Genomic DNA, 17165 nt, shown 5'->3' with positions numbered 1-17165 from the left:
CACAAGCTAGGTGAAATTCGGCTTTCACACACACTTACCTTTCAGAAATGAGCGTTTGGAGAGACGTACGTTTATCTAGCACACAGGAAATGCGTTGCAGGTGAATCTTTTACTCTGGTTTCCCAGTCTGTTTCCTAGGGCCCGTTTGAAGTTCCTACAGTTTTCACTGTAAAACTGTGTTGGAGCTTGTACTTTCCCATACATATATATATATGCAGGGTAGTTGGCAACTTAAAAAAACTTTGTGTTCCCAAAATGCTAGATGAAGGGCTGCTTTCACACACAATTATCTATCAGAACATGAGCATGTGGAGTGACTTTCTTTCATCTCACACAAATGGAACTTGTTGCAGGAAAAATTTTAATCTGCTTTCTGAGTCTGTTTCCTAGTACCAGTTTGAATTTCCTGCAATTTTGACTGTAAAACAGAGTTGGAGCTAGTACATACCCATACATATGTATGGAGTGTAGTTTGCAACTGATAAGAAACTTTTTATTCCCAACAAGTTAAATGAAGGACAGCTTTTACACACACCAATCTCTCAGAACTGAGCATGTGGAGAGACGTTTGTTCATCTAGCACAAAAGGAATGGTTTGCAGAAGAAACTATTTCTCTGGTTTCTCAGTCTGCCTCCTAATGCAGGTTTGAAGCTCCTGCATTTTTCACTGTAAAACCGAGTTGGAGCTAGTTCTTCCCCATATGTATGTATGGAGTGTATATTGCAAATGAAAAGAAACTTTGTGTTCCCATCCAGGTAGGTGAATGACAGCATTCACACACACTTATCTCTCAGAACGGAGCTTATCGAGAGACACTTGTTCATCTAGCACAAAAGGAACTGTTTATTAGGAATACTTTCTCTCTGGTTTCTCAGTCTGTTTCCAAGTGCCTGTTTGAATTTCCTGTAGTTTTCACTGTAAAACCGAGTTGGATCTATTACATACCCATATATATGTAAGGAGTGTTGTTTGCAAGTGAAAAGAAACTTTGTGTTCCCAATAAGCTATGTGAAGTACGGCTTTGACAGACACTTATCTCTCAGAACTGAGCATGTGGAGAGACGTTCGTTCATCTAGCACAAAGGTAACAGGTTGCAGGAGAAAACTTTACTCTAGTTTCTCAGCCTGTTTCCTAGTGCCGGTTTGATGTTCCTGCAGTTTTCACTGTAAAAAAGAGTTGGAGCTAGTACTTCCCCATATATATGTATGAATTGTAGTTTGCAAATTAAAATAATCTGTGTGTTGCTAACAAGCTTGTTGAAGTACGGCTTTCACACACACATATCTCTCAGAACTGAGCATGTAGGGAGATGTTTGTTCAACTAGCACAAATGGAACTGGTTGCAGGAGAATGTTTTACTCTATTTTCTCAGTCTGCTTCCTAGTTCTGGTTTGAATTTCCTGCAGTTTTCACTTTAAAACCGAGTTCGATCTAGTACAAACCCATATATATATATGGAGTGTAGTTTCCTACAGAAAAGAACCTTTTTCCCAACAAGCTATTACAAGAAGGGCTTTAACACTCTCTGATCTCTCAGAACTGAGCATGTGGAGAGATGTTCAGTTCATCTAGAACAAAGGGAAAGGTGTTGCAGGAGAAACCTTTACTCTGGTTTCTCAGTCTGTTTCATAGTGCCGGTTTTTAGTTCCTGCAGTTTTCACTGTAAAACCGATTTGGAGCTAGTACCTCCTCATATATATATATATAGAGTGTAGTTTGCAACAGAATAGAATCTTTGGGTTCCCATAAGCTAGGTGAAGGACAGCTTTCAGACACACTTATCTCTCAGAACTGAGCATATGGAGAGATGTTCGTTCATCTAGCACAAAAAGAACCGGCTGCAGGAGAATGTTTTACTCCTGTTTCTGAGTCTGTTTCCTAGTGCCGGTTTGATGTTCCTCCAGTTTTCACTCTAAAACCGCGTTGGAGCTAGTACCTCCCCATATATAGATATGGAGTGTAGTTTGCAAGTGGGGAAGCATTCATCACCAAGGTTTTTGGGAACCCAGAATTTCTGTCCTCGGGGAATTACACTACTTACATATCTAAGCAGAGGCAGAATCTCCTGGGCGCTTTTCCATTGTAAACCACTTGTACTTGAACCCGGCATTAAGAATCATGCTGTGAAATCAGACTTAGTGTTTCTATAAGTCACTTTGCCTTATATGATGGATTACAGAGCGCCACTCCACACACTCAATTATCAGATCTGTATGAATTTGGAAGCCGATCTTCACCTAGCTTGTTGGGAAACTAGAATTTCAGGTCTAGGGAAACTATGCTGCTTTGATTTATATGGGGACGCACAAGCACCAGCATGGTTTTCAACCCCAAACTGCATTTAATTGAAACGAGTTTTGAGAAACATGCTGAGAATTCAGAGTAAATGTTTCTATATATCAATTAAACTTCAGTGGTGGATGAAAGAACGCGTCTCCACAAGCTCACTTCTAACAACTTAATATGTGTTCGAGCCGTCCTTCACTTAATTTGATGGAAACTGAGAGTTTTGGGTCTAGGGGAACTATGATACTTACATATCTATGGGGAGGCACTCGCTCTCACGAGGTTTCCCACAGCAAACCACTTTTACATTGAAACGGGGATTAGGAAGCATGCTGAGAAATCAGAAAATGTGTGTCTATAAGTACTTCTGGCTTTCATGCTGCACGAAAGAACGCCTCTCCCCATGCTCAATATTCAGTAGTGTATGAGTGAGGAAGCCATCCTTCACCAAGCTTGTTGGAAACCAAGATTTTCAGTCCAAGGTATACTACGATGATTTCATATATATGGGGACGTAATAGCATGAACTAGGTTTTTCAGTGCTTACAGCTTTTCCTTGAAACCGGCCTTGAAAACATGCCGAGAATTCAGAGTAAGTGTTTCAGTATGCCACTTAACCTTCAATGCTGGATGAAAGAACGCCTCTCCACAAGCTCAATTCTGATATCTGAATTTGTGTTGAAGACGTCCTTGAACAAACTTGTTGGAAACCCAGAGTTTGTGGTATAGGGGAAATATGCTACTTACATATATAAGGGGAGACACTCACTCCAACAAGGTTTTCCACTGCAAACCCCTTTTACATTGAAATGGCATATGGAAACATGCTCAGAAATCAGAGAATGAGTGTCTAGAAGTCCCTCTGCATTTTATGCTGGATGAAGGAACGCATCTCTACATGCTCAACTAAAGAACTATATGAGTGTGGGAGCCGTCCTTCACCTAACTTGTTGGAAACTCAGATTTTCTGGTATAGAGGAACTACGCTACTTACATATGTAAGGGGAGGCACTCCCTTCAATGCGGTTTTCCAAAGCAAACCGCTTTTTTTTTTTTTGCTTCATAATTAAACTTAGACTTTTTTTTATCATTTTTTATTGATTTATAATCACTTTACAATGTTGTGTCAAATTCCAGTGTTCAGCATAATTTTTCAGTCATTCATGGACATATACACACTCATTGTCACATTTTTTTCTCTGTGAGCTATCATAACATTTTGTGTATATTTCCCTGGGCTATACAGTGTAATCTTGTTCAAAGCAAATCGCTTTTACATTGAAACAGGCATTAGGAAGCATGCTGAGAAATCAGAGAATGTGTGTCTATAAGTCCCTCTGCCTTTTATGCTGCATGAAGGAATGCCTCTCCACATGATCAATTTTGAGAACTGTATGAGTGTGGAAGGCGTCCTTCAACTAGCTTGTTGGAAACCGAGAGTTCCAGTCCAAGGTATACTACACTGCTTTCATATATATGGGGACGTACTAGAACGAACACAATTTTTCACTGCAAACCGCTTTTACTTGAAACCAGGTTAGAGGGACATACTGAGAAATCAGAGTAAGTGTTTCTGTAGGTCACCTAACCTTCAATGCAGGATGAAAGGATGCATCTCTACAAGCCGACTTCTAACATCTGAATTTGTGTTGTAGCAGTCCTTCCCCTAACTTGTTGGAAACTCAGATTTTCTGGTATAGGGGAACTACACTACTTACATATCTGAAGGGAGGCACTCTCTCCAACACAGTTTTCCACAGCATACCACTTTTACATTGAAAATGGCATTAAGAAACAGGCTGAGAAATCAGAGACTGTGTGTCTAGATGTCCCTCTGAGTTTTATGCTGGATGAAGGAAAGCGTTTCCACATGCTCCATTTTCAGAAATGTCTGAGTATGGAAGCCGTCCTTCACATAACTTGTTGGAAACCCAGAGTTTCAGTACAAGGTAAACTACTCTGATTTCATATATATGGGGATGTACTAGCATGTACTTGGTTTATCACTGGAAACCGCTTTTACTTGATACTGGCTTTGAGAAATACGCTGAGAAATCAGAGTAAGTGTTTCTGTATGTCACTTAACCTTCAATGCTGGATGAAACAACGCCTCTCCACAAGCTCACTTCTGATATCTGAATTTGTGTTGGAGACGTCCTTCACCTAACTTGGTGGAAACCCAGGGTTTCTGGTATAGGGGAACTACTCTACTTACATATCTAAAGTGAGGCACTCGCTCCAACTCGGTTTTCCACAGCAAACCGCTGTTACATTGAGACTGGCATCAGGAAACATGCTGAGAAAAGAGGGAATGTGTGTCCAGAAGTCCCTCTGCCTTTTACGCTGGATGAAGGAACGCATCTCCACATGCTCAATTTTCAGAACTGTATGAGTGTGGAAGACGTCCTTCACCTAGCTTGTTGGAATCCCAGAGTTTCAGTCCAAGGAAAACTATGCTGTTTTCATATATATGCGGACGTACTAGCATTAACTCTTTTTCACTGCAAACCGCTTTTACTTGAAACCAGCTTTGAGAAACATGCTGAGAATTCTGAATAGTGTTTCTGTATATAACTTAACCTTCAATGCTGGATGAAGGAACGCCTCTCCACAAGCTCACTTCTGACATCTGAATTTGTGTTTGAGATGTCCTTGACCTAACTTCTTTGAAACCCAGAATTTCTGGTATAGGGGAACTACTCTACTTACATATCTAAGGTGAGGCACTCACTCCAACGCTGTTTTCCACAGCAAACTGCTTTTACATTGAAAATGGAGAAAGGAAACATGCTGAGAAATCAGAGAATATGTGTCTGGAAGTCCCTCTACGTTTTATGCTGTATGAAGGAACGGATCTACACAAGCTCAATTAACAGAACTGTATGAGTGTGGAAGCCGTCCTTCAACAACTTGGAAACTCAGAGTTTCAGTCCAATTTAATCTACGCTGCTTTCATATATATGGGGACGTACTAGCTCCAACTCGGTATTTCAAAGCAACCCGCTTTTAATTGAAACCAGCTTTGAGATACATGCTGAGAAACCAGAGTAAGTGTTTCTGCTGCAACCCACTCCTTTTATGCTAGGTGAACGAACGTCTCTCCACATGCTCAATTCTGAGATTTAATTATGTGTGAAAGCCCTCAATCACCTAGCTTGTTGGGAACACACAGTTTCTTTAGAGTGGTAAACTACAGTACATACATATATATGGGGAGATACTAGCTCCAACTAGATTTTACAGTGAAAAATGCATGACTATAAAACTGGCACTAGGAACATACTGTGAAATGAGAGTAATTGTTTCTACTGCAACCCATTCCCATTATGCTAGATAAATGAAAGTCTCCAAATGCTCAATTCTGAGAGATAAATGTGTGCGAAAGCCGTCAATCACCTAGCTTGTTAGGAACATGTAGTTTCTTTCAAGTGGGAAATTACATTACACTCATATATATGGTGATGGTACCAGCTTCTACTCGGTTTTACAGTGAAAACTGCATGAATTTCAAACCGGCACTAGGAAACATACTGAGAATCCAGAATAAGTGTTTCTGCTGCAAACCATTCCCTTTATGCTAGATTAACGAACGTCTCTCCGCAGGCTCAATTCTGAGTGTTAAGTGTGTGTGAAAGCCCTCAATCACCTAGCTTGTTGGGAACACACAGTTTCTTTTGATTGGGAAACTACACTAGATACATATATATGGGTAGGTACATGCTCCACTCGGTTTTACAGTGAAAACTGCATGAACTTCAAATGCTACTTATATATCTAAGAGGAGGCAATCACTCCAAGGCAGTTTTCCACAGCAAACCTCTTTTACTTTGAAACAGGCATTAGTAAACATGCTGAGAAATCAGAGACTGTGTTTCTACATGTCACTCTGCATTTTATGCTGGATGAAAGATCGCCTCTCCACATGCTTTATTTTCAGATTTGTATCGGTGTGGAAGCCGTCCTTCACCTAACTTGTAAGGAACCCAGACATTCTTGTCTAGGGAAACAATGCTGCTTTCATATATATGGGGACGTATTAGCACCAACCCGGTTTTCACTGCAAACCCATTTTACTTGAAACCGGCATTGAGAATAATGCTGAGAAATCGGAGTAAGTGTTTCTGTATGTCACTTAGCCATCAATGCTTGATGAAAGAACGCCTTTCCACAAGCTCTCTTCTTACATCTGAATTTGTGTTGGAGCCATCCTTCACCTAACTTGTTGGTAACCCAGAGTTTCTGGTATAGGGGAACTACGCGACTTACATATCTAAGGGGAGGCACTCACTCCAATGTGGTTTTCCACAGCAAACCACTTTTACATTGAAAACAGCGTAAGGAAACATGCTGAGAATTCAGAGAATGTGTGTCTAGAATACCTCTGCCTTCTCTGCTGGATGAAGGAACGCCTCTCCACATGCTCAATTTTCAGAACTGTATAAGTGTGGAATTCGTATTCACCTAGCTTGTTGGAAACCCAGATTTTCAGTCCAAGGTAAACTACGCTGCTTTCATATATATGGGGATGTACTAGCACGAACTCGGTTTTTGACTGCAAACCACTTTTACTTGAAACCGGCATTGAGAAATATGCTGAGAAATCAGAGTAAGTGTTTCTGTATGTCACTTAACCTTCAATGCTGGATGAAACAACGCCTCTCCACAAGCTCACTTCTGATATCTGAATTTGTGTTGGAGACGTCCTTCACCTAACTTGGTGGAAAACCAGGGTTTCTGGTATAGGGGAACTACTCTACTTACATATCTAAGGGGAGGCACTTCGCTCCAACGTGGTTTTCCACAGCAAACCGCTTTTACATTGAAACCTGCATTAGGAAACACGCTGAGAAATCAGAGAATGTGTGTCTAGAAGTCCCTCTGCTTTTTATGCTGGATGAAGGAACGCCTCTCCACATGCTCAATTAACAGAAATGTATGATTTTGGAAACTGTCCTTCAACAACTTGTTGGAAATCCGAGTTTCAGTCCAAGGTAAACTATGCTGCTTTCATATACATGGGGACGTACTAGCACGAATTTGATATTTCACAGCAAACAGCTTTTACTTGAAACTGACTTTGAGAATCATGCTGAGAAACCAGGGTAAGTTTTTCTAGTGCTACATATTCTCTTTATGCTAGATGAACGAATATCTCTCCACGTGCTCAATTTTGAGGGTTAAGTGTGTGTGACAGCCTTCAATCACCTAACTTGTTGGGAACACACAGTTTCTTTTTAGTGGGCAATAACACTACATACATATATATGGGGAGGTACTATCTCCAACTCGCTTTTACAGTGAAAAATTCATGAATTTCAAACCCGCACTAGGAACATACTTTGAAATTAGTGTAGTTTCCACTGCAACCCATTCCCTTAATGCTAGATAAATGAACATCTTTCCACATGCTCAATTCTCAGTATTAAGTGTGTGTGAAAGCCGTCAATCACCTAGCTTGTTGGGAACACACAGCTTCTTTTCAGTGGGAAACTACACTACATAAACATATATGGGGAGGAACTGGCTCCAACTCGGTTTCATAGTGAAAACTGTATGAACTTCATACCTGCACTATGAAACATGAGAAACCAGAGTAAATGTTTCTACTGCAACCCATTCCCTTTATGCTAGATGAACGAATGTCTCTCCACATGCTCAATTCTGAGAGTTAATTGTGTGTGACAGCCTTCAATCACCTACCCTGTTGGGAACACACAGTTTCTTTTGAGTTGTAAACTACAATGCATACATATAAATGGGGAGGTACTATCTCCAACTCGCTTTTACAGTGAAAAATGCATGAATTTCAAACTGGCACTAGGAACATACTTTGAAATCAGAGTAAGTGTTTCTACTGCAACCCATTCCCTTTATGGTAGATGAACGAAAGTCTCTCCACATGCTCAATTCTGAGAGTTAAATGTGTGTGAAAGCCGTCAATCACCTAGCTTGTTGGGAACACACAGTTTCTTTTCAGTGGGAAACTACACTAGATACATATATATGGGAAGGTACAAGCTCCAACTAGGTTTTACAGTGAAAACTGCATGAACTTCAAACGCTACTTACATATCTAAGCGGAGGAAATCACTCCAATCTGGTTTTCCAGAGCACAGCGCTTTTACTTTGAAACCGGCTGTTAGTAAACATGCTGAGAAATCAGAGAATATGTTTCTACATGTCACTCTTCCTTTTATGCTATGATGAAAGACAGCCTCTCCACGTGCTCTAATTTCAGATCTGTGTATGTGTGGAAGCCGTCCTTCACCTACCTTGTTGGGAACTCAGATTTTCTGGACTAGGGAAACTACACTGCTTTCATATATATGGGAACGTTTTAGCACCAACTCGGTTTTCCACAGCAAACAGCTTTTACTTGAAATCGGCTTTGAGAAACAAGCTGAGAAATCAGAGTAAGTGATTCTGTATATCACATTACCTCCAATGCTGGATGAAAGAACACCTCTGCACATGCTCACTTCTGACATCTGAATGTGTGTTAGAGCCATTCTTCACTTAACTTGTTGGAAACCCATAGTTCCTGGTCTATGGGAACTATGCTGCTTACACATCTAAGCAAAAGCACTCGCTCCAACTCTGTTTTCCTCAGCAAACTTGTTTTAGTTTGAAACTGGCCTAAGGAAACTTGCTGAGAAATCAAAGAATGTGTTTCTGTATGTCACTTAACCATCAATGCTCGATTGAAGAACACCTCTCCACATGCTCTATTTTTAGATCTGTATGTGTTTGGAAGCCGTTCTTCACCTAGCTTGTTGGGAACCCAGATTTTCTGGACTAGGGAAATTATGCTGCTTTCATATATATGGGAACGTTTTAGCACCAACTTGGTTTTCCACAGCAAACCCCTTTAATCGAAACTGGCTTTGAAATACATGCTGAGAAATCAGAGTAAGAGTTTCTGTATGTCACTTAACCTTCAATGCTGGATGAAAGAACACCTCTCCACAAGCTCACTTCTGACATCTGAATGTGTATTAGGGCCGTCCTTCACCTAACTTGTTGGAAAACCTGAGCTGGTCTATGGGAACTACGCTGCTTACATATCTAAGCAGAGGCACTCGCTCCAACTCTGTTTTCCTCAGCAAACTTGTTTTACTTTCAAACTGGCCTAAGGAAACATGCTGAGAAATCAGAGAATGTGTTTCTGTATGTCACTTGAACTTCAACGCTGGATGGAAGAATGCGTCTCCACATGCTCTATTTTCATGCCTGTGTATGTGTGGAAGCCGTCCTTCACCTACGTTGCTGGGAACTCAGATTTTCTGGACTAGGAAAACTACGCTGTTTTCAAATATATGGGGACGTACTGGCAACAACTCGGTTTTCCACTACAAACTGCTTTTACTTGAAATCGACTTTGAGAAACAAGCTGAGAAATCAGTGTAAGTGTTTCTGTTTTTGCTTAACCTTGAATGCTGGATGAAAGAACGCCTCTCCACATGCTCACTTCTGACAGCTAAATGTGTTTTGGAGCAATCTTTCATGTAACTTGTTGGAAACCCAGAGTTTCTGGTATAGGGGAACTGAGCTACTTACATATCTAAGCGGAGGCACTCGCTCCAACGCGGTTTTCCACAGCAAACCGCTTTTACTTTGAAACTGGCATTAGGAAATATGCTGAGAAATCAGAGACTGTGTTTCTACATGTCACTCTACCTTTTATGCGGGATGAAGGCTTGCCTCTACACATGCTCAGTTTTCAGATCTGTATGTGTGTGGAAGCCGTCCTTCACCTAGGTTGTTGGGAACCCAGAGTTTCTGGACTAGGGAAACTATGCTGTTTTCATATATATGGGAAAGTATTAGCACCAACTCGGTTTTCCACTGCAAATTGCTTTTACTTGCAACTGGCTTTGAGAAACATGCTGAGAAATCAGAGAAAATGTTTCTGTATGTCACTTAACCTTCAGTGCTTGATGAAAGAACGCTTCTCCACATGCTCACTTCTGACAGCTGAATGTGTGTTGGAGCCGTCCTTCACCTAACTTGTTGGAAACCCAGAGTTTCTGACTTCGGGAACTACACTACTATCATATCTAAGTGGACGCATTTGCTCCAATGAGGTTTTCCACAGCAAAGTGATTTTACTTTGAAACCGGCGTTAGTAAACTTGCCGAGAAATCTGAGAATGTGTTTCTACATGTCACTCTGCCCTTTTTGCTGGATGAAAGTACGCCTCTCCACATGCTCTCTTTTGAGGTCTGAATGTGTGTTGGAGCCGTCCTTCACCTACCTTGTTTGGGAATGCAGTGTTTTTAGCCTAGGGGAACTACACTGCTTACATTTCTAATGGGTGACACTCCCTCCAAAGCGATTTTTCAGGGAAATTTGCTTTTACTTTGAAACTGGCTTTAGGAAGCATTCTGAGAAATCAGAGTAAGTGTTTCTGCATGTCAGTTTGCGTTTTAAGCTGGATGAAAGAACTCCTCTCCACATGCTCACTTCTGAGATCTGTGTGTGTGGAAACCGTCGTTCACCTAGCTTGTTGGGAACCCAGAGTCTCTGACCTAAGGTATCTACACCTCTTACATATCTATCTTTTGTCACTCGCTCCAACCCCGTTTTCCACTGCAAACCGCTTTTAATTGGAAACCGGCTTTAGGAAACTTGCTGAGAAATCAGAATATGTGTTTATATATGTCCCTCTGCCTTTTATGCTGGATGAAAAAACACCTTTCCCCATGCTCACTGTAGAGTGTTGAATGTGTTTGGAAGCTGTCCTTCACCTAGCTTGTTGTAAACCCAGATATTCTGTCCTATCAAAAACACGCTACTTATATGTCTTTGTGGAGGCACTCGCTCCAACTTGGTTTTTCAGCGCAAACTGCCCTTTTTTGCAAAAAGGAGCTGGGAAACCGAATTTGAGCGATTGCCTCCCCATAGATATGTAAGTAGCAGTTTCCCTGAAGCAGAACCCTCTGTTACAGGTTTTATAGGGACACCATGAACTGACCCACGTGGGAGCTGCAGAGGATTCCAAGAACAAAAAATCCTACACCAAGAAGTTTGAAACAACTAACCACAGCTCTTGCCATTTTTATTAAAAAATGAGCCTGAAGTCTCACTTGGGGAAGATTGTTCTCCAGGACATTAGTCTGCCTTTATCTTGGTCTGCAGCTGTCTATATGGATCAGGTCATAGTGCCTCTGTAAAACCTCTAACAAAACAAAATTTATTTTCTATTCTGCAATTTGTTGTCTTTATATCAGTGCAAAAGTTTTAAGATCCTTAAAGATCAGAGCCTTGAAAATAGGCTTTCCTATAAATTTTAGGTAAAGGCAACATTGTCTCACAAAAGGTGCAGAGTTAGCAAGACTAAGCCCAGAAAAGAGGGCACGGGGTTAAAGCCAAAGAACAGATCTAATATGAAGTCAGGTTTGTTCTTTTCTAATATAGTATATTCAATTTTTATATTTTAAGTATATGAGTAAAGTTTAGCCTTTTCCCATTTTAAATTGTGCAATTAAGGTGCATTAGGTGCATTAACAATGCTGTGAGACCAACACCACTGGTTTCAGACTATTGTCTTCCTCAAAGTAAAAGCTTGAATCCAAAGCACACCCCATGTCCTCCCTCCCCCAGCCTGTGACAAGCCCTCATCCCCTGTCTCTTTCTATGTCTTTACCTATCCTGGAGGTTCCCTATCAATGAAATCATATAAATGGTGGCTTTTCTGTTTTTGTTTTTGTTTTTGTTTTTTTGCATGCCCATATATCTTAAGCAGGGATGGGTAATTTTTTTTGTTTTTAAGTGAATTAGCATTTTTGTATTTTGAGAGGAAAATCCAGGTGGATTAAAGATGAGACGTATTAAATGAAGCCCTTTTAGTAACTCTGTGCAAAATGTCGTAGTAGGAACTGATGTTCTAAGTGTGAAACCAGAGCCAGAAGGGAGGTGCTTAGCTCTTCGTGTGGCAAAATAAATCCAAACAAAACCAGAAAACAAAGGCCAAGAAAGAGAGCTGGAAAGACAATCCACAACCTGGAAAAATCATTCCTCATGACTCAAGGTCAGAGAAAGGCTTCACATCCCTGTGGTCCAAAAACCTCTTGAAATCCAGTGTTCTGAAAAGAAACAAAACACACAGTCAGTTCCAATGAGAGGCAGTGCAGGTGGCCAGTGTGTGTCAGATGAGGACACAGACAGAGGGACACACTGTGGAGACAGCATTGGCCAACATCAGACTGGCAGGCATTTAGCCTGGTGACAACCAGATCTGGTGACAATGTGAGGAGGCAGAGGACCCAGCAGGTTGCCTGGAAAGAAGAGCAAATGGACGCTCCTCTCTGGGAGAACAGGGTACAGGACACATCAAAGTGCCACAGGTGCATCCCTTCCCCAGCAGTGCTGATCCTTAGGGCTGATCCCACCAAAGTTCTTGCACAATTTTCAAAGATTATTTTTCTTCAGTAACATGAATTCAAAATAATCAATATGTCATCAAGGGATTTTCAGAAGTGACCTTCCCTGGGCCCTAACAATACACACACATAAATACACACATATACACATAAATACAAATAGAAACATAAATATGTACACACATACATCCAGGAAAAGAGACAGACAGACTGAAACACAGAGAAGCAGAGGGAGACAGAGAAACAGAGAGACAAGACAGAGAGAGAGGCACTGAGAGACAGACAGGGAAAATAAACACTGGAGCTGGGAAGGAGTGGAAATCACGCACATTTTCACAAGTCAGTCTACATCTCAGAACCTGGTCCCAATGTCCATCCACCCTCCAGGGAAGGGTGTGGGGATCACACAAGGACGTGTGACCAGAAGGCAAAAAACTGGAAGACATTGTGGGGCAGCCCACCCCAGAGGCCGAGATGGGACACTGGGCCTGTATGTCAACATGACAGAATGACCTAGGGGGTTGTATGCCAGAGTGGACTATGTCAGAGTTGTATTTAATTTCAGCCCCAAGACTGGGAGCTGGGAAGCAAGCAGCAAGGAAAGTGACTTTCTCCAGGCCCCAGGGCAGACCCCGGCCTGTGTGGCATGTGATCTGCACTCCGCCAGCCCTCTGTGGGGTCCTTCCTTTGCTGAGTCTGTACACGAGCTCCCTGTGATGTCAGCCCATGGAGGTGACAGGTGCAGTAGGGGTTTCTTGGTCTAGAGACAGGATGGGTTCTCTAGGAAGCAGAGGATAGAATGATCCCCACTGTGCCAATGGGGGATTCGGGAGACACTGAGAGGCTCGTGGCTTGTCCATGGTGACAGCACTGCTGAGTGGGGGGAGCCAGGTCTGAACCCATCTGTGTCCTCAGAGCTGCGGCCCTGGCTGCATCCAGGCCTCCCCAGGGCTATGGGGGAATTCTCAGTTGGTGTTGCTGTGTGAGGACATGGCATGGGGTGGGAAGTGAGCCATTGGCAGCCCAGAAAGTCCCTTGGGGAGCTTTGTTTAGGGAGGAGGCTTGGGTAAGGGGACTCCAGGAAGTGACCTTACTTCCCTGGCAATAGAGCACAACAACTTGGAACCGAGGTCACCAGGCACCCCCTCTGTAGAGAAGTCCCTACTCAGCTCACCTGGTTGGAGACAGAAGCATGTTCTGCTGCATCCCAATATCCCGAGGCCGCAGCCCCCGGAAAGCCCGCAGCGAGGGGCTGTAACAATGGAGCCGACACTGGGTCAGGTTTCACCCCAGGTGCCTCTGGCCTTTTGGCCAGTGAGACCCAAAGGTAACACAGGGAGACCAGGACAGTCCCGCCCAGGCCGGGCCACCACTAAGATCCCACCCAGGTAGGCCCACGGCCCCTTCCTGGCTGGTAGAGGTGGAGCAGTCATGTTGGGGATGGGTTTCTGCCTCAAGCAAGAGCAGGTCATAGGCCTGGGGGGCTGGTCACATCCACAGCCCAGGTCAAAGCTGGCTGGCTGGGATGTGGAGAGCCGGGGCAGGGTCCTGCAGCCCGAGGTGGAGCCCATGCTCTCTGGGTACGTCTTTTCCCACCCGGGTGTCTGAGCTGAACAAGGTCCCGGTCTGATCTGGCAGCAGAGGGTCGAGTGGACAGAAGCAGTTTTCCTGGTCGGGCAGGGCTCTGAGACTTCCAGGCAGGGTCAGCTGCTGGTCACTGTCATTGCAGAGCCAGATACTACATACTGAACAGAAGCTGATGAATAAGAACACCAACGCCCCCTCCCCAAGTGAAGGGATGGTGTGCTACTCTTCTGAGGGCCAGCGCAGGATCCAGGTGAGTCTGGATATGGAGGGGTCCCCACCACCATGGCCCAGAAATGAATGGGGCAGGCCTCCGACCCAGACATCACCCAGGGCTCTCCCCAGGGACCTGCCCGGTGCTGACGGGCAGCTCAGCACACCCGGCTCTGACCTGGAGCACCGTGCCCACCTCGCTGCAAGTCAGGTGGAGGACCAGGAGCCCCCAAAGCAGATCCCGAAGGTCAGAAATGCAGGGCTGGTGCCTGTGTGTAGGTGAGGGAGGGGCGAGGGCTGGGCCACACAGGGAGGTGTCCCCAGAGGCTACTGTTGGGACCAGAGCAAAGAATGGCCTCAGACCACCTGTCTGGAAGAATTCAGTCACAGAACACATCCTGTGGGCACTTTCTGGGTGGGAGCTGTCTGGAAAGCTCTGGGAAGGTTTCTGTCTTTCAAGAGGCACATGGAAAGGGAGGCAGGTGGGTAAATTATTCCTCTCTCACAGCATGAGCTCTTCCACAAGACTTAAAACTCTCTCCACATCCAATAGTTACAGAGCAGGCAGGGGCAGGGGAAGATGTCAGAGACCAAAAAATGGACAATCTGGATCCAGCAGGAGACCCCAAGCTCCCTCCTGCTCCTCCTGCAGATCCTCCTGAACCTGCATCTGCACCTGGACTGCTGGGCAACGGAGAAGCAGTTCAGGCATCACCACCACCTGGGACGGAGCCCCCTCTGCACCCACCCACACCTTCTTCTCCAAAATGTTCTCCAAAATCCCACCGTCAGTCTGCCTTCCTCCCCCTCACAAAGTTGAGGTCCCTTCCGCTGGAGATGTTATTGTTTGGTTTTTTCTTTAATTTCCTTTGTTTGTTTCACATTTTCTTTTTAAAGTTTCTTGTAATAAAATATAGACCTTTTCCCTTTTAAGTTGTGCAATTCAGGAGCATTAGGTGCATTCACATGATGTGCGACCATCACTACCATCTAGTTTCACACTATTTCTTTCCTCAAAGTAAAACCCTGGATCCAGAGCACACACTCCCCTTTCTCCCTCCCCCAGCCCCTGACAACCCTAAGTCCTCTTTCTCTCTGGGTGTCTTTACCTTTCCTGGGTGTTCCCTATCAATGAAACTTTATGAAAGGTGGATTTTGTGCTTGCCCACTTGTTTTAAGCTGTGGCTGGTGATTTTTTGCTTGTTTGTTTTCACTTGAAATAGCATTTTTATTATTTGAAAGGGAAATCCAGGGGGATTAAAGATGTGATGTACAAAATGAAGCCCTTTTAGAAACTCTGTGCATAATCTCATGGTAGACACTGCTGTTCCCCCTGTGACACCACAGCCAGAAGACAGAAAGGAGATTCTTAGCTCTTCCTGTGGCAAAAACAAAACCAAACAAATCAAAAAACAAGCAAAAGCCCAGAAAAACAGCTGGAAAGACAAATCACAACCTGGCAAAAGTGTTCCTCATAACCCAAGGTTGGAGAAAGTTTTCACATCCCTGTAGCCCAAAAACCTCTCGAAACCCAGTGTTCAAAACAGAAAGAGAACAGACATGGGCAGTTTCAATCAGAAGCAGTGCAGGTGGCCAGTGTGTGTCAGAGATGCTTGATCTCTCAGGTGAGGACACAGGTGGATGGATACACTATTGAAACAACACTTGTCACCATCACACTGGCAGGTCTTTAGTCAGGTGACAACCAGCCCTGGTGACAATGTGAGCAGGCAGAGGCTCCAGCAGATACCCTGGAGGGAAGAGTGGATGGACACTCCTCTCCGGGGGAACAGGGTGCAGCACTCATCAAAGGGCCACAGGTGCATCCCTTCCCCAGGATCCTTAGAGTTCATCCCACTAAAGTCCTTGCACACCTATTCAAAGATGTCTTTTCAAGGGTGTTCATCACAGCACTGGTCGAAACATTTGGAATTAAAGCAACACTAAGGTAAATGGAGAGGGGATGGGGTCCATTCGTTCTGGTTCACGTAGATGAATGAATGCTGTGCAGTTGGAAAAGTGGGTGCCTGGTCTCTACCCAATGTCAAGGGAGGCCTCAGGGTGGAAGTATGCAGACCCACCGTCTGCATCCAGGGTCCCATCTGCACGACCACATATGTGTGAAATTAACATAGATGGAAATGAATCTGATTGTGAGTGTGTGAGAGACAGAGATAGAGAAACTGAGAGACACAGAGACTGAGAGATAAGCACCAAATCATTCATGACAGTCACCTATGTGGGTGGGATTTACAAATCTCTTTTCTTTTAGGTAATATTTCAATTTTTTGTAATGTGATGTATTGCTCTACTAATTCTAAAAGGATTAAAATCCTAAGTTAATGTAACCCACTCATTACGTATCTATGGAGTAATTAAAGTACATTAATTCCTATTTTTAAAAGAATTTAAAGCCTTCTCAGGACTCAGTTCCATGTCCGCTCCGTGGCAGCAGAGGTTCTCCAGGAGGTCGTGTCTCTTCTGAATCAGCATCCAATAGAGGTGAGGAAGAAGTCCCAGACTTGGACACTGAAGACTACAATAGATTAGAGATTCTGTTGAGAGAAATTAAGACCTACATTCACAGAAAATAATCCCATATTCATGGAGCAGAAGGCTTCATTCTACTAAGATGACAATAGTCCATGAATAGATCTAAGGATTCAAAGAATGCCTACCCAAATCCCAGGTGGTGTTT

At 43.5% G+C, this 17165-nt stretch overlaps 1 long non-coding RNA gene across 1 annotated transcript in view; it reads left to right on the top strand.

The window, feature by feature from the left end:
- Positions 1 to 15568, top strand: part of LOC116661294 — an 18794-nt gene extending 3226 nt beyond the window's left edge. Inside the window, exons 2-3 of the long non-coding RNA XR_004317145.1 lie at positions 5523 to 5530; positions 15365 to 15568. This is a non-coding gene — a long non-coding RNA (uncharacterized LOC116661294). The remainder of the gene's footprint in view (positions 1 to 5522; positions 5531 to 15364) is intronic.
- Positions 15569 to 17165: the final 1597 nt, after the last annotated feature.

Source organism: Camelus ferus, chromosome 34, assembly GCF_009834535.1.
Source record: "Camelus ferus isolate YT-003-E chromosome 34, BCGSAC_Cfer_1.0, whole genome shotgun sequence".
Taxonomy (NCBI): Eukaryota; Metazoa; Chordata; class Mammalia; order Artiodactyla; family Camelidae; genus Camelus; species Camelus ferus.
This window is presented reverse-complemented; position numbering and strand designations above follow the sequence as displayed.